Raw genomic sequence first — 25,003 nt, forward strand, 5'->3', positions numbered from 1 at the left:
GCAAACATCAAAATCCACAAAGAAATGGTTAATTGGCCACAAAATCAACATGTTGAAATGGCCATCTCAGACTCTGGACTTGAACCCCATTGAAAACCTGTGGTTTTAACTGAAGAGGGCCGTCCATAAGACCAGATGGAGGATATCAAAGATCTGGAAAGATTCTGTATGGAGGAATGGCCTAACATCCCTGCCAATGTGTTCTCCCATCTCAGAAAACATTTTAGAAAAGTATCAGTGCCGTTATCCTCGCAAGGTGCACTCCCTGTTCACTCACGACTGCACGGCCAGGCACCGTTATCCTCGCAAGGTGTACTCCCTGTTCACTCATGACTGCAAGACCAGGCACCGTTATCCTCGCAAGGTGTACTCCCTGTTCACTCACGACTGCAACGCCAGGCACCGTTATCCTCGCAAGGTGTTCTCCCTGTTCACTCACGACTGCAAGACCAGGCACCGTTATCCTCGCAAGGTGCACTCCCTGTTCACTCACGACTGCACGGCCAGGCACCGTTATCCTCGCAAGGTGTTCTCCCTGTTCACTCACGACTGCACGGCCAGGCACCGTTATCCTCGCAAGGTGTACTCCCTGTTCACTCACGACTGCACGGCCAGGCACCGTTATCCTCGCAAGGTGTACTCCCTGTTCACTCACGACTGCACGGCCAGGCACCGTTATCCTCGCAAGGTGTTCTCCCTGTTCACTCACGACTGCAAGACCAGGCACCGTTATCCTCGCAAGGTGTACTCCCTGTTCACTCACGACTGCAAGACCAGGCACCGTTATCCTCGCAAGGTGTTCTCCCTGTTCACTCACGACTGCAACGCCAGGCACGACTCCAACACCATCATTAAGTTTTCAGACGACACAACAGTGGTAGGCCTGATCACCAACAACGACGAGACAGCCTATAGGGAGGAGGTCAGAGACCTGGCCGTGTGGTGCCAGGACAACAACCACTCCCTCAACGTGATCAAGACAAAAGAGATGATTGTGGACTACAGGAAAAAGAGGACCGAGTATGGCCCCATTCTCATCGACGGGGCTGCAGTGGAGCAGGTTGAGAGCTTCAAGTTCCTTGGCGTCCACTTCACCAACAAACTAACATGGTCCAAGCACACCAAGACAGTCGTGAAGAGGGCACGACAAAACCTATTCCTCCTCAGGAGACAGAAAAGATTTGGCATGGGTCCTGAGATCCTCAAAAGGTTCTACAGATGCACCATCGAGAGCATCCTGACGGGTTGCATCACTGCCTGGTATGGCAACTGCTTGACCTCTGACCGCAAGGCACTACAAAGGTTAGTGCGTACGACCCAGTACATCACTGGGGCCAAGCTTCCTGCCATCCAGGACCTCTATACCAGGCGGTGTTAGAGGAAAGCCCCCCCCCCACCACTCTTTTACACCGCTGCTACTCTCTGTTGTTATCATCTATGCATAGTCACTTAATAACTCTACCTACATGTACATATTACCTCAACTAACCGGTGCCCCCGCACATTGACTCTGTACCGGTACCCCCCTGTATATAGTCTTGCTATTGTTATTTTACTGCTGCTCTTTAATTACTTGTTACTTTTATCTCTTATTCTTATCTGTATTTTTATTAACTGCATTGTTAGTTAGGGGCTTGTAAGTAAGCATTTCACTGTAAGGTCTACACCTGTTGTATTCGGCGCATGTGACAAATAAACTTGGATTTGAAGGTGAGGTATAGAAAGGTATTGAAAACAGGGGTGTCAATAATTTTGACCCCATCCTTTTTGAAAAAAATATATATTACTTGTTCAAAAATATATCTATCTCTGTGCAATTGTATTAGTAAAATAATATAATTTCCCCAAAAATGTTTTGCATACAATATCGCTCAGAATGTGTATTATTTATTTTATACAGTCATCTTTGCTCATCTTTCTCAAGGGTGTCAATCATTTCAGGCTCCACTGTGCATTGTCAGTGTAGGAATGTTTCTCTTCCAGAGATTTTAACCGATATACAAGGATGATTCTTACATTCATCATTCTATTAGTAGCTTTGCATAAAAGCCTTGCAGTAACAAAGTAGCACGGTTGTCTTTAGGTCAGGCCACAGCTGAACCCTGTCTGGTGTTTCTTTGACGAACTCAGTGGCCTTGTTGCTTGAGCGTCTGCTGTGAGATTAGAAAAGTTGGGAGTTCAATCCCCATCCTAGTCATACCAAAGACTGTAAAAATGGGGCCCAGTGCATCTCTGTTTGGCACTAAAGGATTCTTCTGGATTTTGGCAATGAGGCCCTTTATCTACTTCCCCACAGTAATATGAACTTGTGGATACCATTTGTATGTCTCTGTGTCCAGTATGAAGGAAGTTAGAGGTTGTTTTGTGAGCCAATGCTAACTAGCATTAGCGCAATGACTGGAAGTCTGTGATATACCCATAGACTTCCAGTCATTGCACTAACGCCAGTTAGCAATTGCGCTAGCACTAGTTAGCAGCTTCCTTCAAACCGCACGCAGAGACATACAAATGGTATCCATGTGTTCAACTAACTCTGGGGAAGTAGATCAAAGCCCACATTACCAAAATCCCAAAGAATCCCTTTAAGGAAAAAGATTGGGGTAAGGGGCTCTGCGATAGACTGGCGTCCTGTCCAGGGGGTGTACTTGTACATCAAGCTGCCTCACGCTACAGAAACAGGATATAGGCTCCTGCTCCTATTCCAGCTTGCACAAGCCAAGGCTCCTTACTTACAGTTGTCTTTAGGTCAGGTCACAGCTCAACCCTTCACTAGTATTTATTTTCAGTATGTTTTTAATTAATTCCAGGCATAATACTTCAAATCTACTGAGACAATGAAATCAGATAAGCTGCCAGTAGTCTGGTTCAGTTACGGTCAACCTACCAAGCATTCACGGTTGGACCGTATGGCAGTGGTGGAATTGCCCACTGCCCCGGTGCCATGACAGCATGGTATGGAGTGTGATATGGGTGTAATATGAGGTGTCACACGGTTCAAACACAGTCGTAAACACGGTAATAACATGCCTGTAAACACAAAACCGCCACTATACTGAAGGCTTAAGCTGTCAGTGGGAACCTCTCAGGCACTTAATCCTGTCCTCAGGGCAGAGCACAGATCATAGAGAGATACTGGGAAACATCCACACAACACACAACACACACAGAGTGCTAGGGCCAGACACACACACACCAACACACAGAGTATGTCAGCAATTTATTCCGCGAGGGACTGAAGAACACATTACAGTTAAAAAATAAATATGTGTTTGCAATTAATTTTGCTGCTGTCTTGGGAGGAGTCTCCCTTGTCAAAGAGATGTTTAATATCAGCAAGATCAAGTCATTCTACAGGGGAAAGCTCCATTCTACAGGGGAAAGCTCCATTCTACAGGGGAAAGCTCCATTCCACAAGGGAAAGCTCCATTCTACAGTGAAAAGCTCCATTCCACAGGGGAAAGCTCCATTCTACAGTGAAAAGCTCCATTCTACAGGGGAAAGCTCCATTCTACAGGGGAAAGCTCCATTCTACAGGGGAAAGCTCCATTCTACAGGGGAAAGCTCCATTCTACAGGGGAAAGCTCCATTCTACAGTGAAATGCTCCATTCTACAGTGAAAAGCTCCATTCTACAGTGAAAAGCTCCATTCTACAGGGGAAAGCTCCAGTCCACAGGGGAAAGCTCCATTCCACAGGGGAAAGCTCCATTCTACAGGGGAAAGCTCCATTCCACAAGGGAAAGCTCCATTCTACAGTGAAAAGCTCCATTCCACAGGGGAAAGCTCCATTCTACAGGGGAAAGCTCCATTCTACAGGGGAAAGCTCCATTCTACAGGGGAAAGCTCCATTCTACAGGGGAAAGCTCCATTCTACAGGGGAAAGCTCCATTCTACAAGGGAAAGCTCCATTCCACAAGGGAAAGCTCCATTCTACAGGGGAAAGCTCCATTCCACAGGGGAAAGCTCCATTCTACAGGGGAAAGCTCCATTCCACAAGGGAAAGCTCCATTCTACAGGGGAAAGCTCCATTCCACAGGGGAAAGCTCCATTCTACAGTGAAAAGCTCCATTCTACAGGGGAAAGCTCCATTCTACAGGGGAAAGCTCCATTCTACAGGGGAAAGCTCCATTCTACAGGGGAAAGCTCCATTCTACAGTGAAATGCTCCATTCTACAGGGGAATGCTCCATTCTACAGTGAAAAGCTCCATTCTACAGTGAAAAGCTCCATTCTACAGGGGAAAGCTCCATTCTACAGGGGAAAGCTCCAGTCCACAGGGGAAAGCTCCATTCCACAGGGGAAAGCTCCATTCTACAGGGGAAAGCTCCATTCCACAAGGGAAAGCTCCATTCTACAGTGAAAAGCTCCATTCCACAGGGGAAAGCTCCATTCTACAGTGAAAAGCTCCATTCTACAGGGGAAAGCTCCATTCTACAGGGGAAAGCTCCATTCTACAGGGGAAAGCTCCATTCTACAGGGGAAAGCTCCATTCTACAGGGGAAAGCTCCATTCTACAGTGAAATGCTCCATTCTACAGGGGAATGCTCCATTCTACAGTGAAAAGCTCCATTCTACAGTGAAAAGCTCCATTCTACAGGGGAAAGCTCCATTCTACAGGGGAAAGCTCCAGTCCACAGGGGAAAGCTCCATTCCACAGGGGAAAGCTCCATTCTACAGGGGAAAGCTCCATTCCACAAGGGAAAGCTCCATTCTACAGGGGAAAGCTCCATTCTACAGGGGAAAGCTCCATTCTACAGGGGAAAGCTCCATTCTACAGTGAAAAGCTCCATTCTACAGTGAAAAGCTCCATTCTACAGGGGAAAGCTCCATTCTACAGTGAAAAGCTCCATTCTACAGGGGAAAGCTCCAGTCCACAGGGGAAAGCTCCATTCCACAGGGCAAAACCCACTATGCTAGTGTTTCCCAAACTCTTCTTGTTTTTTGCCCTAGCGCTACACAGCTGATTCATGAAGCTTTGTTTATTTGAATCAGCTGTGTAGTGCTAGGGCAAAAAACTAAAATGTGCACCCAGGGGGCCCAGGATCTAGTTTGGGAAACACTGCACTACGCAATCAGCAGTGTATCTCTATCTGCCTGCCTCTGTCTGGACCACTGAAAACAATGTAACTCACAACAACTACATTCCTCATCAGTGCTTCAACCACAGACACCAGGAAACAATGGGGAAACCGAGAGGAGAGGAGGAGAAGAGAAGGGAGGAGAGGAGAAGAGGAGAAGGGAGGAGAAAAGGAAAGGAGGAGAGGAGAAGGGAGGAGAGGAAATGGGAGGAGAGGAAATGGGAGTAGAGGAGGAGAGGAGAAGGGAGGAGAGGAGGAGAGGAGTAGAGGATGAGGGAGGATAGGAAACGGGAGGATAGGAGGAGAGGAGAAGGAAGGAGAGGAGAAGGGAGGACGGGAAGAGAGGAGGAGAGGAGAGGAGAAGAGAGAAGGGGAGGGAGGAGGAGAGGAGAAGACAATAGACAGCAGTATTCATAAAGCATCTCAGAGGAAATCAAGAGGAAACTTAGAGAAGAAAAGAACAGAAGGGAGGAGAGAGGAGAAGAGGAGAGGAGAGGAGAGGACTAAATCCAGAGAAGGAGGGTTCAATGAAGATAGCTAGTAGCTACTGTCTCCCTTCAGCCCACAACCAGTCATAACGCTCCCTCGGTACGTCTTCTCATCATGAGTCTCCCTTCAGCCCACAACCAGTCATAACGCTCCCTCGGTACGTCTTCTCATCATGAGTCTCCGTTCAGCCCACAACCAGTCATAACGCTCCCTCGGTACGTCTTCTCATCATGAGTCTCCCTTCAGCCCACAACCAGTCATTACGCTCCCTCGGTACGTCTTCTCATCATGAGTCTCCCTTCAGCCCACAACCAGTCATAACGCTCCCTCGGTACGTCTTCTCATCATGAGTCTCCGTTCAGCCCACAACCAGTCATAACGCTCCCTCGGTACATCTTCTCATCATGAGTCTCCCTTCAGCCCACAACCAGTCATTACGCTCCCTCGGTACGTCTTCTCATCATGAGTCTCCCTTCAGCCCACAACCAGTCATTACGCTCCCTCGGTACGTCTTCTCATCATGAGTCTCCCTTCAGCCCACAACCAGTCATAACGCTCCCTCGGTACGTCTTCTCATCATGACACACAGACAACAGGACAAACTTTACTCTTGAACACACATGTTAAAACCATTACATGACAACATAACTGAATCTCTCTCAGCCGTTCAAAGTATGTTCTCACTTACTTAGCTACGGTTCAACAGCGTCGCACCGCAACCTAGTAAAAACCATACATTCTCTTGGGTCTCTCTCTTTCTCTGTTCCTCCCTCTCTGTTTCTCACTTGTTCTCTCTTTCTCAGTTTCTCCTTCTCTGTGAGACACACGCAGGCAAAGAGTCACACACACTCCCACAGGCACCCTCGCACACACTCCCACAGACACCCTCGCACACACTCCCACAGACACCCTCGCACACACTCCCACAGACACCCTCGCACACACGCTCTTCTCCTTCCGTGACCCGGAATGTTTGGCATGGTTCTACTGTACTGAAATACAGCGCTCGCCATATAAGGTAGCAGCAGCTCCACATGTCACACATCATTTACATGCAGCAGGCGGGGAGTTCACCTTACACACACACACACACACACACACACACACACACACACACACACACACACACACACACACACACACACACACACACGCTAAAAAACACGCCACCCCCTTACGCTGACATTCAGAGCAGGGAGGAGACAGAAACAGAACAAAAAGAAGGAAAGTAGAAAATAGGAAATAGGTCTTAAGTTTAGTCGTTAACCAAGCCTCTCTCTGGTTGGCTGGTTGGTCCCCAACATGTTGAGACGTGGAAACAACGTAAAAACAACCAGTGTGTGGGAAGCCTCTCTCTGGTTGGCTGGTTGGTCCCCAACATGTTGAGACGTGGAAACAACGTAAAAACAACCAGTGTGTGGGAAGCCTCTCTCTGGTTGGCTGGTTGGTCCCCAACATGTTGAGACGTGGAAACAACGTAAAAACAACCAGTGTGTGGGAAGCCTCTCTCTGGTTGGCTGGTTGGTCCCCAACATGTTGAGACGTGGAAACAACGTAAAAACAACCAGTGTGTGGGAAGCCTCTCTCTGGTTGGCTGGTTGGTCCCCAACATGTTGAGACGTGGAAACAACGTAAAAACAACCAGTGTGTGGGAAGCCTCTCTCTGGTTGGTTCCCAACATGTTGAGTTGTTGAGTCAGACAGAAGGAATGGATCTATTGATCTACTTTCCTGCTTCCCCGAGCAACCACGACCCACTATACACACACACACACACACACACACACACACACACACTAGCGTTCCCCACAGGAAGAAGCTATTGAAGCGATTGTGTGACCTTCTATTTTTGGTCTGGTATGCGTTTTCTGTGTGTGTGTGTGTGTGTGTAAGGCATAACAAACAGATGTTATACGCAGACGCAGACAGAGCCTAAAGCTAACAAACCCCAGCATATCTTTCCTTTACAACAGGCTGGTCCCTTACTGCAGTCAAAAAGACAGTCAATCGCCTCGTCACAGAGAGAGAGAAGGAGAAAGAGAAATAAAGACGGAAACCCTTACCTCTCACATGGCTGTTGGGTTTGTGCGCATGCATCCGTGTGTCTGTTGAGTGTGTCTGTCTCTGTGTGTGTGTTCAGACAGGCCGTGACAGCAGAGCCCCAGGCACCGGCTGGACCATTCTCAGGCAGAGCAGAGAGGAGCGAGGGAGAAGACCGGAGCAAGCGAGAGAGCGAGTGAACAAGCAAATGAGTGAAGGCGCCACGCGGAATAGTGTGGCGGGAGAGGAGGAGTGTCTGCCTCTGTGTGTGTGTGTGTGTGTGTGTGTGTGTGTGTGTGTGTGTGTGTGTGTGTGTGTGTGTGTGTGTGTGTGTGTGTGTGTGTGTGTGTGTGTTGCGGGCTTGGCTCCGTGCGCTAGTGTCTCCCCTTCCCTACTGCTGTTGGTGGCTGTGATGTGTCTCTGGACGCCCGACTGATGCAGCCTGTGGAGAGCTGCACTCGCTGGACGGCTGGCTGCACTGTAGCAGCAGCTGGAGAGGAGGAGGAGAGGAGAGGAGTGGAGAGGAAGAATAGGGGGAGGCACAACTGACTGCGCTGGGCAAAACCAATCCTGCAGACTCTCTGCTGCAGCTTCCTGGCTGCTTCTCTCTCTCTCTTTCTCTCCACCTCTCGGTCCGCCCACTTGACCAACACCAGGAAGTGCTCTGTTACAGCAACACTGTTATTTTCAAGGAGAGAGAGGAGGGAAGAGAGAGACAGAGAGAGCAGGGAAGAGAGAGACAGAGAGAGGAGGGAAGAGAAAGAAAGAGAGAGGAGGGAAGAGAGAGAAAGAGAGAGGAGGGAAGAGAGAGAGAGGAGGGAAGAGAGAGAGAGAGAGAAGAGAGAGACAGAGAGAGAGAGAAGAGAGAGACAGAGAGAGAGAGAAGAGAGAGACAGAGAGGAGGGAAGAGAGAGAGAGGAGGGAAGAGAGAGAGAGGAGGGAAGAGAGAGAGGGGAGGGAAGAGAGAGAGGGGAGGGAAGAGAGAAGAGAGAGAGAGAGAGAGAGGAGGGAAGAGAGAGAGGAGGGAAGAGAGAGAGAGAGAGAGGAGGGAAGAGAGAGAGAGAGAGGAGGGAAGAGAGAGAGAGGAGGGAAGAGAGAGAGAGAGAGAGAGGAGGGAAGAGAGAGAGAGAGGAGGGAAGAGAGAGAGAGAGAGAGGAGAGAAGAGAGAGAGAGAGAGAGAGAGAGAGAGGAGGGAAGAGAGAGAGAGAGAGGAGGGAAGAGAGAGAGAGAGAGGAGGGAAGAGAGAGAGAGAGGAGGGAAGAGAGAGACAGAGAGGAGGGAAGAGAGAGACAGAGAGGAGGGAAGAGAGAGAGAGAGGAGGGAAGAGAGAGAGAGAGAGGAGGGAAGAGAGAGAGAGAGAGGAGGGAAGAGAGAGACAGAGAGGAGGGAAGAGAGAGACAAAGAGGTGTGAAGAGAGAGAGAGAGGAGGGAAGAGAGAGAGAGAGAGAGAGAGAGAGAGAGGAGGGAAGAGAGAGAGAGAGAGGAGGGAAGAGAGAGAGAGAGAGGAGGGAAGAGAGAGAGAGAGAGGAGGGAAGAGAGACAGAGAGGAGGGAAGAGAGAGACAGAGAGGAGGGAAACGAGAGACAGAGAGGAGGGAAGAGAGAGACAGAGAGGAGGGAAGAGAGAGACAGAGGGAGGAGGGAAGAGAGAGACAGAGAGAGGGAAGAGAGAGGAGGGAAGAGACAGATTGTGGAATAGAAAAGTGGGAGATAGAAGAGGATGAGACATAGAAGGGGAGACATAGAAGAGGGGGAGAGATAGTAGAGGGGGAGACAGTAGAGGGGGAGACATAGAAGAGGGTAGAGATAGAAGAGGGGGAGACAGAAGAGGGGGAGACATAGAAGAGGGGGAGATATAGTAGAGGGGGAGACATAGTAGAGGGGGAGACATAAAAGAGGAGAGATAGAAGGGGAGAGATGAAAAAAGAGAGGAGGAAGAGCAAGAGGGGAAAGAAGAAGGGGTGAAACAGTGGAAAGAAGTTGGAAAGAATCAAAAGATTAAGGGAGCGAAGAGAAGGAATTCAGGAGAAAATTCTGGAGGGCTTCTGACAGATTACACCGGGCTTCTTTCCTGAGCCTTGCTCCTTCAGTGCCTCAATAATATGGCACGCAATGAACACACACCTTCGCCAGTCAGTCTACCTCCAGACCCAGCCCCAGCCTCAGCCCCAGCCCCAGCCTCAGCCACCCGGCCTTGGAGTCAGCCCCATACACCACCTACCACCCCAGCCCAGCATAGCCCCAGCACCCCAGCCCACTGGCCCAGAACCTCAGTTTAAGCCCCAGCCTACCACTCCAGCCCCCAGCCTCCAGCCCAACTTAGCATGGGAACATCCCTGAGAATCTTTGTCAAACGTTCTCAGGGGTTTTTTTTGCATAGAAAAGTCAAAAAAGTAACAAATATCAAAATATAAATATATGAATTTAATTTATTTATGTTTATACATTTTTGGAGTGGAAAAAACTTTCAGTGTAAACTTAAGTGAGTAACACCAGACAGTATGTAGAAAAGATGATGGACCTATATATTTTTATAATAAATATTTGAGATCTAACAATCACTAAAATAGGAGTATTGATAATGTTATAATGTTTGAGCATAATAACACCGCATTAGCCATTGCAAAATGCGTAGAATTGCAGGAACTTAGCTTTAAAATGGTAACATTTCTCAGGTCCATGGAGAAATCTGTAAAGTTGCAGGAAATTGTCTTAAAAACACAAAAAGAAATCTCTCCACCGCCAAGATGGGGGCCTAAAATGTTCTTTCCCTGGGCCTTGACCGAATTCAACCGCACCGTGGGCTGACCTCGCCCATTAACACGCCCCCCCCGCCACGCCCCCCCACATAAGCCCCTTTTTTTGATCCAGAAAAAAGCCTGGTTCTGGAAATGCATTGGGAACCAGATATTCTTTACTGGGCCAGACGAGGCCCAGCAGCCCCACATAAAGACTGCCTTCACTGGGCAAGACAAAGGCATCACCTGGCCTGTCTGGCCTGCACAGCTGTGCCAGTGTTGACTTAGGCCACTCCATCCCTACTTATCCTCCTCCTGGGGAAAGCATGAGCAGGAGGTAGTGTCTTCTCGGAGCAGGATTTGGACCCAATACTGCAATACCCTGGAGCCATGGGAAGATAGCCATCCTGATATCATGAGGAATCCTACAGGATTACAAGCTGAGCGCTCACGCCAAAAAAGTACTTATTTATTGATTTACTTGTGCGTATTTGGAGAGGGGTTGCGTAAAGGTATGTAGTTATTCATTTGCGTGTTTGTCTATCTAGTACTTATTTGTGTATTGACATGTTTGTGTCTATTTTCATTGGACAGATGTGTCTATTTAGTGACTATTTCCATTCTTGTGACAGTTCTAACTATCTTTCTATGATTTGCAGAGAGCATTATTATTTATTATTATCATCATTATTATTATCTTGTTATTTGTTGTTGATTTACCACTGGCTGATTCTGAGGTGTCCCCCCATCACCACGGAAACATAGAAAGCCAGGATACGGTTCTCCAGAACCTATCACAGCTCACAGACACAAATACAATATTTTACCAACCAAAGAAACCAACACGTCATAGTAGACAGATACAGTATACCGACTAGAAAGGCCACAACTCAAGGACACAATATGAGAGAGAGATAGTTTACTGATCAGGGCAGGGATAGAGAGAGAAAGACTATTCTCTCTCTCTCTCATATTGTGTCCTTGAGTTGTGGCCTTTCTAGTCGGTATACTGCATCTGTCTACTATGACGTGTTGGTTTCTTTGGTTGGTAAAATATTGTATTTGTGTACAAATTGATGGAAAGTGTTGTTGAGGGAAAAACGTACAACATTATAAAATCCATGTACAAACAACAAGTCTGCAGTTAAAATTGGCAAAAAACTCACACATTTCTTCCCACAGGGCCGGGGGGTGAGACAGGGATGCAGCTTAAGCCCCACCCTCTTCACATATATATCAACAAATTGGCGAGGGCACTAGAACAGTCTGCAGCATCCAGCCTCACCCTACTAGAATCTGAAGTCAAATGTCTACTGTTTGCTGATGATCTGGTGCTTCTGTCCCCAACCAAGGAGGGTTTACAGCAGCACCTAGATCTTCTGCACAGATTCTGTCAGACCTGGGCCCTGACAGTAAATCTCAGTAAGACAAAAATAATGGTGTTCCAAAAACGATCCAGTCGCCAAGGACCACAAATACAAATTCCATCTAGACACCGTTGCCCTAGAGCACACAAAAAACTATACATATCTTGGCCTAAACATCAGAGCCACAGGTAACTTCCACAAAGCTGTGAACGATCTGAGAGACATGGCAAGAAGGGATTTCTATGCCATCAAAAGGAACATAAACTTTGACATATCATTAGGATCTGGCTAAAAATACTTGAATCAGTTATAAAAAGAAACGTCCTCTCACTGTCAACTGCGTGTATTTTTAGCAAACTTAACGTGTAAATATTTGTATGAACATAACAAGATTCAACAACTGAGACATAAACTGAACAAGTTCCACAGACATGTGACTAACAGAAATAGAATAATGTGTCCCTGATCAAAGGGGGCGGTCAAAATCAAAAGTAACAGTCAGTATCTGGTGTGGCCACCAGCTGTATTAAGTACTGCAGTGCATCTCCTCCTCATGGACTGCACCAGATTTGTCAGTTCTTGCTGTGAGATGTTACCCCACTCTTCGACCAAGGCACCTGCAAGTTCCCAGACATTTCTGGGGGAATGGCCAAGCCCTCACCCTCCAATCCAAAAGGTCCCAGACGTGCTCAATGGGATTGAGATCCGGGCTCTTCGCTGGCCATGGCAGAACACTGACATTCCTGTCTCACAGGAAATCACGCACAGAACGAGCAGTATGGCTGGTGGCATTGTCATGCTGGAGGGTCATGTCAGGATGAGCCTGCAGGAAGGGTACCACATGAGGGAGGAGGATGTCTTCCCTGTAACACACAGCGTTGAGATTGCCTGCAGTGACAACAAGCTCAGTCCGATGATGCTGTGACACACCGTCCCAGACCATGATGGACCCTCCACCTCCAAATCGATCTCGCTCCAGAGTACAGGCCTCGGTGTAACACTCATTCCTTCGACGATAAACACGAATTCGACCATCACACCTGGTGAGACAAAACCACGACTCGTCAGTGAAGAGCACTTTTTGCCAGTCCTGTCTGGTCCAGCGACGGTGGGTTTGTGCCCATAGGCGACGTTGTTGACGGTGATGTCTGGTGAGGACCTGCCTTACAACAGGCCTACAAGTCCTCAGTCCAGCCTCTCTCAGCCTATTGTGGACAGTCTGAGCACTGATGTTCGGATGTACCGATTCTGTGCAGGTGTTGTTACAAGTGGTCTGCCACTGCACGGACGATCAGCTGTTCGTCCTGTCTCTCTGTAGCGCTGTCTTAGGCGTCTCACAGTATGGCCATTACATTTATTGCCCTGGCCACATCTGCAGTCCTCATGCCTCTTTGCAGCATGCCTAAGGCACATTCACGCAGATGAGCAGGGACCCTGGACATCTTTCCTTTGGTGGTTTTCAGAGTCAGTAGAAAGGCCTCTTTAGTGTCCTAAGTTTTCTTAACTGTGACCTTAATTGCCTACTGTCTGTAAACTGTTAGTGTCTTAACGACCGTTCCACAGATGCATGTTCATTAATTGTTTATGGTTCATTGAACAAGCATGGGAAACAGTGTTTAAACCCTTTACAATGAATATCTGTGAAGTTATTTGGATTTTTACGAATTATCTTTGAAAGACAGGGTCCTGAAAAAGGGACGTTTCTTAGAGTTTAAAAGCCATTTCCCTTTATGGTTGTGAGGTCTGGGGTCTGCTCACCAACCAAGAATTCACAAAATGGGACAAACATAAAACGTAAAACACCAAATAATGCATGCAGAGCAGAATTAGGCCGATACCCGCTAATTATCAATATCCAGGAAAGAGCCGTTAAATTCTACAACCACCTAAAAGGAAGCGATTCCCAAACCTTCCATAACAAAGCCACCACCTACAGAGAGATGAACCTGGAGAAGAGTCCCCTAAGCAAGCTTGTCCTGGGGCTCTGTTCACAAACACAAACACACCCCACAGAGCCCCAGGACAGCAACACAACCAAATCATGAGAAAACTAAAAGATAATTACTTGACATATTGAAAATAATTCACAAAAAAACAGAGCACACATAGGAATGCTATTTGGCCATAAACAGAGAGTACACAGTGGCAGAATACCTGACCCCTGTGACTGACCCAAAATTAAGGAAATCTTTGACTATGTGCAGACTCAGTGAGCATAGCCTTGCTATTGAGAAAGGCCGCCGTAGGCAGAGCTGGCTCTCAAGAGAAGACAGGCCATGTGCACCCTGCCCACAAAATGAGGTGGAAACTGAGCTGCACTTCCTAACCTCCTGCCAAATGTATGACCATATTAGAGACACATATTTCCCTCAGATTACACAGATCCACAAAGAATTTGAAAACAAACCCAATTTTGATAAACTCCCATATTTACTGGGTGAAATACCACAGTGTGACATCACAGCAGCAAGATTTGTGACCTGTTGCCACAAGAAAAGGGCAACCAGTGAAGAACAAACACCATTGTAAATATAACCCATATTTATGTTTATTTATTTTCCCTTTTGTACTATAACTATTTGCACATCATTACAACATTGTATATAAACATAATGACATTTGAAATGTCTTTATTCTTTTGGAACTATTGTGAATGTTACGTTTTTATTGTTTATTTCACTTGCTTTGGCAATGTTAACATATGTTTCCCATGCCAATAAAGCCCCTTGAATTGAACTGAATTGAAAGAGAGAGAGGAGGGAGGGCGAGAGAGGGGGAGGGAGGGGGAGGGAGGGATGGCCAGGGAGGGAGGGATGGCCAGGGGAGGGAGGGATGGCCAGGGAGGGATGGCCAGGGAGGGAGGGATGGCCAGGGAGGGAGGAGGAGGGAGGGATGGCCAGGGAGGGAGGGATGGCCAGGGGAGGGAGGGATGGCCAGGGAGGGATGGCCAGGGAGGGAGGAGGAGGGAGAGATGTCCAGGGAGGGAGGGATGGCCAGGGAGGGAGGGATGGCCAGGGAGGGAGGGATGGCCAGGGAGGGAGGAGGAGGGAGAGATGTCCAGGGAGGGAGGGATGGCCAGGGAGGGAGGGATGGCCAGGGAGGGAGGAGGAGGGAGAGATGTCCAGGGAGGGAGGAGGAGGGAGAGATGTCCAGGGAGGGAGGGATGGCCAGGGAGGGAGGGATGGCCACAGCCGCAGCATTGGGTCCAGGGATCATTTTGTTACTCATAGAGAGTATGCGAGGTCAGTGGTGTTGTTGCACTTGACTTTTGCAACCAGCTTCCCTAGGCCTAACTGGAACAAAGGTGAAACGCCTAGTTCGGAAAATAGTTGAATCAAGAGTCCATAAAAAAAACTGACATTTTGTCTATGACTCCAATTGTTTCATCACCTACAGTATTTCAGTGAAATGGCAGTCATTTAATGGCAGTGCACTTCTACACTACATGTTTCCCAGGACTCTCTCTCTGTCCTCTCTCTCTCCCTCCTCTCTTTCTCTGTCCTCTCTCCTCTCGCTCTACCCACCCCTCTCGCTCTCTGTCCTCTCACCTCCTTCTCTCTCTCCCTCCTCTCTCTCGCTCTACCCCCCCCCCCCCGCCCCCTTGCTCTCTCTGTCCTCTCTCTCTCCTCTCGCTCTACCCCCCCCCCCTTGCTCTCTCTGTCCTCTCTCTCTCTGGGTGATGTGCTGTGCTGTACCAGTTAGCAGCAGAGCGTTGTAGGCCTGTCTAACTCAGGGCTGGTGATAAATAACCTGTAATAAACCCTGGGTGACCATCTCTGCCAGTCCCAGTCCTAGTCCTAGTCCCAGTCCCAGTCCTAGTCCCAGCTACATCACTTACTGAGGTGAATTCTGAATTCTGCAAGGACATACCTTTCAAAGTGCAGTACTCTCTTGTTCTTTCTTTTTCTCTCATTCTTGATTTCCTTTTCTCTTCTCTTTCTCTAGCTTCCTTTCTCAATTCTTCATTCTACCTCTCTGTCTGTCTCTATCTCTGTCCCCCCCTCTCTCTCTCTACCAGCAGAGAGCGAGAAACGGCTGCATACCAGCTCCTACCACAGACTTTGTGCCAAAAGTTTGTCATTTCGGGTTGAAATAGAAAAAGGGGAAGAGAGTTGAGAGCTTTCTCTGAGCTAGTGCAGGTTAGTTACAAGTACAAGTTTTAACTGTGATGGACATCGGTTTTCCCCATTACTGTTCACATACATGAAAACCGATCACACACCACACATGGAAACAGATCCATTTATGTGAGAGCCAAAATGTCTGCTTTTAATTAGCTTTAATATGATTCTCTGTTCTCGATGAGAAACTGGGGCCCCGTATGGGTCTGTAGGTCAGTGGTCACATTAGGCCAGGTCACTCTGATCCAGAATGGAGGAATAGTTTTCTTGGACCTGTAATGGAGGAACAGAGTAATTGATGCTGTTCTGGCTCCAATGTAGAAGCAGCACTAGGAACTCTCACTCAGATCTGGGCTCAATGTGAAACTCTTCAGACACTGACGTGGAATTTCCCTCTCCCTCTGTTTGCATCATGCCAGTACTTTGCACTCACTCCATCTTGCTTTTTCTCTCTCTTTCGCACTCTATTTTCATTGTGACCATTTCCTCTCAGCACTCAACCCCTTCTCTATTTGTCTCAACCACAGAGTACATTTCTCTCCATTTAAAGTGAAAGCAACAGAACTGTGGACAGTTTTGTGGTTATAACAAGTCGTCTCATTGGTTGTTTTTAAAGTAACATACTTTTCCACACAGATCTTCTAACAACACTGTTGGCCTCATCAACATTTGCCCTCATGTCAATCAAAAATCTATCAATTCATCTTTCTCCTCCTGCTTGCACTATGTAATTACAATGACTTCAAGTAGTTTCTCTTCTTAGAATCAAGTGGTGTGTGTGTGTGTGTGTGTGTGTGTGTGTGTGTGTGTGTGTGTGTGTGTGTGTTTCAGAATGAGGTGAGTAGTGCGTGCAAACAGGAACAGTCACACAGTGCGGTTGACAAACTGTTGCTCGCTGTGGCGCTAATTCCGTTTTCGAAACCAAAGGCGGGAAGGGGGGGAGGGGGCAGTCACATTAACTACTGTTAACTGATAGACAACAGGAAGGAGGCAGTCACATTAACTACTGTTAACTGATAGACAACAGGAAGGAGGCAGTCACATTAACTACTGTTAACTGATAGACAACAGGAAGGAGGCAGTCACATTAACTACTGTTAACTGATAGACAACAGGAAGGAGGCAGTCACATTAACTACTGTTAACTGATAGACAACAGGAAGGAGGCAGTCACATTAACTACTGTTAACTGATAGACAACAGGAAGGAGGCAGTCACATTAACTACTGTTAACTGATAGACAACAGGAAGGAGGCAGTCACATTAACTACTGTTAACTGATAGACAACAGGAAGGAGGCAGTCACATTAACTACTGTTAACTGATAGACAACAGGAAGGAGGCAGTCACATTAACTACTGTTAACTGATAGACAACAGGAAGGAGGCAGTCACATTAACTACTGTTAACTGATAGACAACAGGAAGGAGGCAGTCACATTAACTACTGTTAACTGATAGACAACAGGAAGGAGGCAGTCACATTAACTACTGTTAACTGATAGACAACAGGAAGGAGGCAGTCACATTAACTACTGTTAACTGATAGACAACAGGAAGGAGGCAGTCACATTAACTACTGTTAACTGATAGACAACAGGAAGGAGGCAGTCACATTAACTACTGTTAACTGATAGACAACAGGAAGGAGGCAGTCACATTAACTACTGTTAACTGATAGACAACAGGAAGGAGGCAGTCACATTAACTACTGTTAACTGATAGACAACAGGAAGGGAGGCAGTCACATTAACTACTGTTAACTGATAGACAACAGGAAGGAGGCAGTCACATTAACTACTGTTAACTGATAGACAACAGGAAGGAGGCAGTCACATTAACTACTGTTAACTGATAGACAACAGGAAGGAGGCAGTCACATTAACTACTGTTAACTGATTTTTGTTAAAAAGCTATTTTTCGCCATTTCAATGGGAAACTATGACTGTACTTAATTGTTACCTAGAAATTATTTGATATTAAAAATGTGAATGTAATTCAATATGTGCAACTGTAGGAAGCCATCTTATCCACAACTCTATCCCTCATTCTTGCTCAGTGTATAAGAGGCAGTCTCTCTCTCTCTCTCTCTCTCTCTCTCTCTCTCTCTCTCTCTCTCTCTCTCTCTCTCTCTCTCTCTCTCTCTCTCTCTCTCTCTCTCTCTCTCTCTCTCTCTCTCTCTCTCTCTCTCTCTCTCTCTCTCTCTCTCTCTCTCTCTCTCTCTCTCTCTCTCTCTCTCTCTCTCTCTCTCTCTCTCTCTCTCTCTCTCTCTCTCTCTCTCTCTCTCTCTCTCTCTCTCTCTCTCTCTCTCTCTCTCTCTCTCTCTCTCTCTCTCTCTCTCTCTCTCTCTCTCTCTCTCTCTCTCTCTCTCTCTCTCTCTCTCTCTCTCTCTCTCTCTCTCTCTCTCTCTCTCTCTCTCTCTCTCTCTGCTATTTCCCAGCCTTGTGTAAATTACACTGGCCCGCTGATGTGAACTCTCACTCCACTGGGGAAATGTCCCAGACGCTTTATGGGCCAAGCCCTGACGGCCCATCTATCTCACACAGACACACACGCTCGCGCGTGCACGCACACACGTTACACCACCATTACAGAGCATCACACAGAAATACAGCCTGGCACGCAGCATCGAATACAGGCCTGCAGTGCAGAAAGTGCTACGTTCCATGTCAGCCATTTCACAACATTTTGTCGTTGGGAGGCTATGAGACAGCAGAATGAACATGAGATGTAACTGCTGAGCCTAAAATGGCTCCTCGTTCATTCTGTGTCGTAACACCCCTTTTCAATGCACTGTTGAGTGTTTCGGCTGGCTTACCAAATTGGAAAAATGTATCACTGGTAAATATGTCCAGTTTTGTATTTACATCACATGACATATACAAAGCAATGTAAAGAGACTGATGAAGGTAAACTACAAGGGGGAAAAAACTTGGGCGTAAGAAAAACGGAAAAAAGTTAACTTAAATGACTAAACTAGTGGAAACCAATTAAAAACATTCTCAAAGAATACTTTAAAAAAGCATATCATGCATCTTACAGCAATAACTGCCTTGCTGGTGCGTGAAGATAAAGTTGTTCCTCAACACGCCATTTCCTATGACTCTCTCTCAACTCTGACGAAGATAAGAGAAGCCGGTGCGATTCTAACTGTCATGTCTGAACTCCACACTTAGGAAACAGAGAGGCCATATTGTCTCTAGCTGCAAACACACTCTGTATGCTGCGGCATATCTCTTACCTCGGCCTTATCCAGGGAGATGATATGAAAATGAATGGGAAGATATATTTCAGTTGGCTGTGCAGTGTGCTATTAGATTCAGCCAGGTTACACTCCTTGTTAGAAGCAGGGAAATAGTTGCAAACAATTTCAAAACGTCACCATCTCAACCTCAAATCCTTCACAGTAAGGGAAGTGTGGGGATACAGGCAGACAGACACCCTTACAAAAGTCAAGTTTAAGAACATTTTCAAAATACAAAAAAGGTTTGCTATGTAGCAGATATACGGCTAGAGGACTTTCAGTTCCATAAAATGTATAAAATATGTTCTCTTTTGAAAATAGAATCATCAGAATGAAAGTGTATCATTGACTGCACTGTACGGTTGTCAATATAGTTTGTTCATATATTTGTCAATATGCAGTATAGTTTGACATAGAACAATTAAAAAATATATCTACAAGTAAATATAATAGCTGAAATCCAAAACAGGTATATGTTTAAAATGTTCAAGTGAGGTGGCCCTTAAGTCCCTTGTGTCTGTGCCTTCTTACCTGTCAGTCTGTAGAACGCTGACGTGACACTGGGGCTGAGTGAGAGAGCCCCAACGCGGGTCACAACGCACCACAATGCATTGTGGGTCAAACTGCCTTCCTCTCTTCTCTCTCTCGCTCTGTTTATAACTCAATCAGTTTTTTCTTTCTGTCTCTACCTCCTCTCTCTATCTCTGTGTGTCTCTCTCTCTCTTTCACTTCACCTGTCTGTCTCCCCCCTCTCTGTATGTATGCATCATTTTAACCTTATAGTGTGAAAATAAGAAAACATCTCTCTCTCTCTCTCTCTCTCTCTCTCTCTCTCTCTCTCTCTCTCTCTCTCTCTCTCTGCGGCCGAATCACAACACCACGTCCAACCCGACACTGAAAACGTCACTGCAGCAATGGTAGGTTACCATGGCAACCTACCCCTCTTATCTCATTTGCATATTTTGCTTTCATTATATGCTGCCAAATATTGTAACGCTCATTTGTTTCTCCCCGCCCCATTTCTCTTTGTTTCTTCCTCCTCCTGCCACCCCTCTTCCATAACATCAGGTGTGTGTGTGTGTGTGTGTGTGTGTGTGTGTGTGTGTGTGTGTGTGTGTGTGTGTGTGTGTGTGTGTGTGTGAAAAGAGGAAGTCACTCTGACATCTGACCAGTTAGCAATGTTACAGATAAGGAGTGAAACAACTGGAAACAGGAAGTGGGGTGTGGTAGTGGTTCTGTTTAGAGACACAGGAACAGAGGGGGGTGCTAAGGTCGCCATAACCCCTCCCCTACACTACAGTACCAGGTGCACTGGGCCACTGGCATAAGGTTTCACTTACCCCAAGTTCCTGTTCAGATGGCTCCTCAGTGTATCTTTATGTGGAACGTTCTGTGCCACAAGCAGTCAATCTGTCACAGAGGTGGAACTCTGCACATCACAACCTGATGTCAAGGGAGACAGAGAGAGATGGAGAGAGAGACAGAGAGAGAGACATAGAGACAGAGAGACAGAGAGACAGAAAGACAGAGAGAGAGACAGAGAGAGAGACACAGAGAGAGAGTCAGAGAGAGAGAGTCAGAGAGAGACAGAGACAGAGAGAGAGACAGAGAGAAAGACATAGAGAGAGAGAGACAGAGAGAGAGATGGAGAGAGACAGAGAGAGAGACAGAAAGACAGAGAGAGAGACATAGAGAGAGAGAGACAGAGAGAGAGTCAGAGAGAGAGAGACAGAGAGAGAGTCAGAGAGAGACAGAGTCAGAGAGAGACAGACAGAGATAGAGAGAGAGACAGAGACAGTAAAGGTTAGCACAGAAGAGTGGAAGAATGGATGAAAGGGCAAAATACTTTATGAATGCGTCATTCTAGAGAGACAGCGAGAGAGAAAGAAAAGACAGACATGCATACAGACAGACATGCATGCATACAGACAGACAGACAGACAGACAGACATGCATACAGACACAGACACAACTTGGTACCTCTCCTTGTTCAGGCGGTCGACGTCACCGGCTTTCTCGCCTCCACCGATCTACATTTCTTTTTCCATTTGTTTTGTCTGTATTGTACACACCTGGTTCCCATTTCGTTTGAATTATTTCCCTATTTAACCCTCTGGAGCCATCATGGTTTTGTGTGTGTTTATTGTTGTCAGTTGTCTCGTTTATGTGATTCTGGATTTTCGTTCTCCTTGTTGGAGGATTATTTTTCAGTCAAGTTACTATTATTACTCATCTCTGTGTCCTGCGCCTGACTCCGCCTTACCCACATCACCTAGACTCAGACAGACAGACAGACAGACAGACAGACAGACAGACAGACAGACAGACAGACAGACAGACAGACAGACAGACAGACAGACAGACAGACAGACAGACAGACAGACAGACAGACAGACAGACAGACAGACAGACAGACAGACAGACAGACAGACAGGACAGACAGGACAGTTAATATAGTTAATATTCAACCAGCACCTCAAATCAAATCAACGTTTAAAATCGTATCAAACGTGTCTCTAAGTCTAGTCAGTCTGTGAACCGCTGTTATCAATAGGCAAAGTCCCTTGGAAAGTACAACACTCCTCTATCCAGATACAAAAGACCTACACTTAGCTTCTCCACAGGGACTGAGGTTCTCCAGGAGCTCTGAGACCCAGTAGCGCAGCAGGCAATAAGGGCCTCTGGTACGGCCTTCCTTCCTCAGGGCTGGCTGCAGGGCTCTGGGGAGTGGAAGTCAATGAGACGAGGCCTAATTTAGCCTGCTGCCCGCCTGCCTGTTACTCCTTCCTACCGCTGCCAGGAACCCAGAATGAGACTGCTTCCCTTTTTAGGCTCCCTGGACCCTGCAGTCTGCAAGAAGACGCTGCCACATTCCGACCGGGCTACACCAATGAAGAGAGAGAGAGAGAGAGAGAGAGAGAGAGAGAGAGAGAGAGAGAGAGAGAGAGAGAGAAAGAGAGACACAAACAGACCCCACAGAGCCCCAGGACGGCAACACAATTAGAACCAACCAAATCATGAGAAAACAAAAAGATAATTACTTGATACATTGAAAAGAATTAACAAAAAAACGGAGCAAACTGGAATGCTATTTGGCCCTAAACGGAGAGTATACAGACTCAGTGAGCATAGCCTTGCTATTGAGAAAGGCCGCCGTAGGCAGACCAGGCTCTCAATAGAAGACAGGCTATGTGCACACTGCCCAGAAAATTAGGTGGAAACTGAGCTGCACTTCATAACCTCCTGCCAAATGTATGACCATATTAGAGACACATATTTCCCTCAGATTACACAGATCCACAAAGAATTTGAAAACAAACCCAATTTTGATAAACTCCCATATCTACTGGGTGAAATACCACAGTGTGACATCACAGCAGCAAGATGTGTGACCTGTTGCCACAAGAAAAGGGCAACCAGTGAAGAACAAACATCATTGTAAATACACCCATATTTATGTTTATTTATTTTCCCTTTTGTACTTTAACTATTTGCACATCGTTACAACACTGTACAGTATATAAACATAATATGACGTTTGAAATGTCTTTATTATTTTAGAACTTTGTTTATTATCTACTTTGCTTGCTTTGGCAATGTTAACATTGAGAGAGAGAGAGAGAGAGAGAGAGAGAGAGAGAGAGAGTGAGCGCGAGAGAGAGAGTGAGCGCGAGAGAGAGAGAGAGCGCGAGAGAGAGAGAGTGAGCGAGAGAGAGAGCGAGAGAGAGAACGAGAGAGAGAACGAGAGAGAGAGAAAGAGAGAGAGAAAGAGAGTGAGAGTGAGCGAGAGAGAGAGAAAGAGAGAGAGAAAGAGAGTGAGAATGAGAGAGAGAAAGAGGGAGAGAATGAGAAAGAGCACTGAGAGAGAGAGAGAAAGAGAGAGAGAAAGAGACGGAGAGAGATTATAAACATGAATGTTGTTAAAGGTCCAGTGCAGTCAAACATGTTTTCTTGTTTTCACACTATAAGGTTAAAATAATACTGTGAAACTGTGAAAATGATGATAATTTCCTTTTAGTGTAAGAGCTGTTTGAAAAGACCGCCTGAAATCCAACCTGTTTTGGTGGGATGGATGGTATCACTAGGCGGTAAATCAGTTCATTAACCAATAAGAAACAGAGTTACAAACCTCTCTGCCAATCACAGCTAGTTTTCAGTTTTCCCCTCCCCACTCAGACAACTCCCAGACAGTCCTAGCTAAATTCTTGCTTGAGAAATGTTTCTTTGCTAAGAAGCTATTTTTGTTTCTTTGTGACCATTTTAATTGAAAACAATGACAGTAAGTTACTTAACTGTTACCCAGAAATGATTTGATGTTGAGATAAAAACGGCTGCATTGGACCTTTAACTTGGGTGTGCATTCATGATGAAGTCATAGTTGACATGTTGCTAATACAAGTCTATACAAGTCCCCCATGAAGTAGTGTTGATAGAACAGGAGTTAGTGCTAGGAGATAGTCTGTGATTACTAGGATATATAAAGTGTTCTCCAACCTTAAGTGTTTGTAATAGTTTGCTGTCACATAGTTGTTAAACCCTGAAGGCTAAAACAATGAGTTCAGGACAATTCAGAGAAAGGGTGAGGCACACGCACGGTTACCTCGTGGATGGGAAAGGTCAAGTAGTGGTGAAAAAGTCAACTTGAGGGTAACGTTGCAGTCGTAAATACGATGATCCATTGATGATCAGTCCCTAACTGAGAAAGACTGAAAACAGACATCCCAACCGATTCCCAGGGCATTTTCTCTCACACACACTTCCTGTTTTCCCCTATGGCAAACTACGGTGGCCAGGGCCTGTCAAAATAGGCTGTCTAATATCACATCACTAATTAGCTGTGAGAAAAAGGCTGATCAGTGATGTTATTCTTGCCTAATCAGAAATACACTCACTGGTTGACACTATGCCATGTCATATTAAATAGCTTGTAACTAGATGCCCCAGTCACATTAGTGGATAAAGTGCCCAGTACGTGCCAGTGACAGGTTTCTCTATTTCTGTCTGTCTGTCTGTCTGTCTGTCTGTCTGTCTGTCTGCCTGCCTGCCTGCCTGCCTGTATGTGTGTCTCACACTATTTCTCTCTATCTATCATTCTCTCTGCACTCCCTCTCTTAGATCGGGGACAGAATTGACCTTGTCCCCAGATACGTGTTCACGTTCCCAGCAGCCCAGATCAATGTAGCATCAGAAGACTGAGAGAGAGAGAATACAATGTCTCAATGCTTTTCCCTCTCTGTTATTCTTCCATTTCTCAATGCTTTTCCCTCTCTGTTATTCTTCCATTTCTCAATGCTTTTCCCTCTCTGTTATTCTTCCATTTCTCAATGCTTTTCCCTCTCTGTTATTCTTCCATTTCTCAATGCTTTTCCCTCTCTGTTATTCTTCCATTTCTCAATGCTTTTCCCTCTCTGTTATTCTTCCATTTCTCAATGTTTTTCCCTCTCTGTTATTCTTCCATTTCTCAATGCTTTTCCCTCTCTGTTATTCTTCCATTTCTCAATGCTTTTCCCTCTCTGTTATTCTTCCATTTCTCAATGCTTTTCCCTCTCTGTTATTCTTCCATTTCTCAATGCTTTTCCCTCTCTGTTATTCTTCCATTTCTCAATGCTTTTCCCTTTTAAAACCTTCTGACAAAATACTTGAATCTAAACGTAGTTTAGTAGTAATAGTATTTATTAAATAATGAGTTTCAGTAGTCACTTATTACTTAACGTATTTCAGTGTTTGCTTCACTGTAGGACAACCTTAAATCCATCAGAATTAAGAGACATTTTGAGCATTAAAGCCTATAATCAGGTCAGAAATCAAAATGGACTCTAAAATACTGCAGGCAATAGGTTATATAAGTAGTAAATTATAATAACTTCAATCTAATCTCAACCACTTTAAATCAGAGTAGCATTAGCGATGAAGGCCAGGCAATGTTTCAACT

At 46.1% G+C, this 25,003-nt stretch overlaps 1 protein-coding gene across 10 annotated transcripts in view; it reads right to left on the bottom strand.

The window, feature by feature from the left end:
* The window catches only part of LOC106569640 (muscleblind-like protein 1), a 116,364-nt gene extending 92,509 nt beyond the window's left edge, over positions 1-23,855 (bottom strand). The window contains exons 1-3 of one of the 10 annotated variants that reach the window (XM_045694382.1): positions 23,672-23,855; positions 21,679-21,953; positions 20,412-20,514 (exon numbers count right to left, since the gene is read on the bottom strand). The gene's annotated coding sequence lies outside the window, so the exon portion shown is untranslated. Of the gene's footprint in view, positions 1-6,252; positions 6,278-7,626; positions 8,272-19,602; positions 19,877-20,411; positions 20,515-21,678; positions 21,954-23,671 lie in introns of those variants that run through there. The other 9 variants (XM_045694383.1, XM_045694387.1, XM_045694381.1 and 6 more) reach the window with 9 other exon arrangements.
* Between the last annotated feature and the right edge of the window lie 1,148 nt (positions 23,856-25,003).

Source organism: Salmo salar, chromosome ssa14 (assembly GCF_905237065.1).
Source record: "Salmo salar chromosome ssa14, Ssal_v3.1, whole genome shotgun sequence".
Classification (NCBI taxonomy): Eukaryota; Metazoa; Chordata; class Actinopteri; order Salmoniformes; family Salmonidae; genus Salmo; species Salmo salar.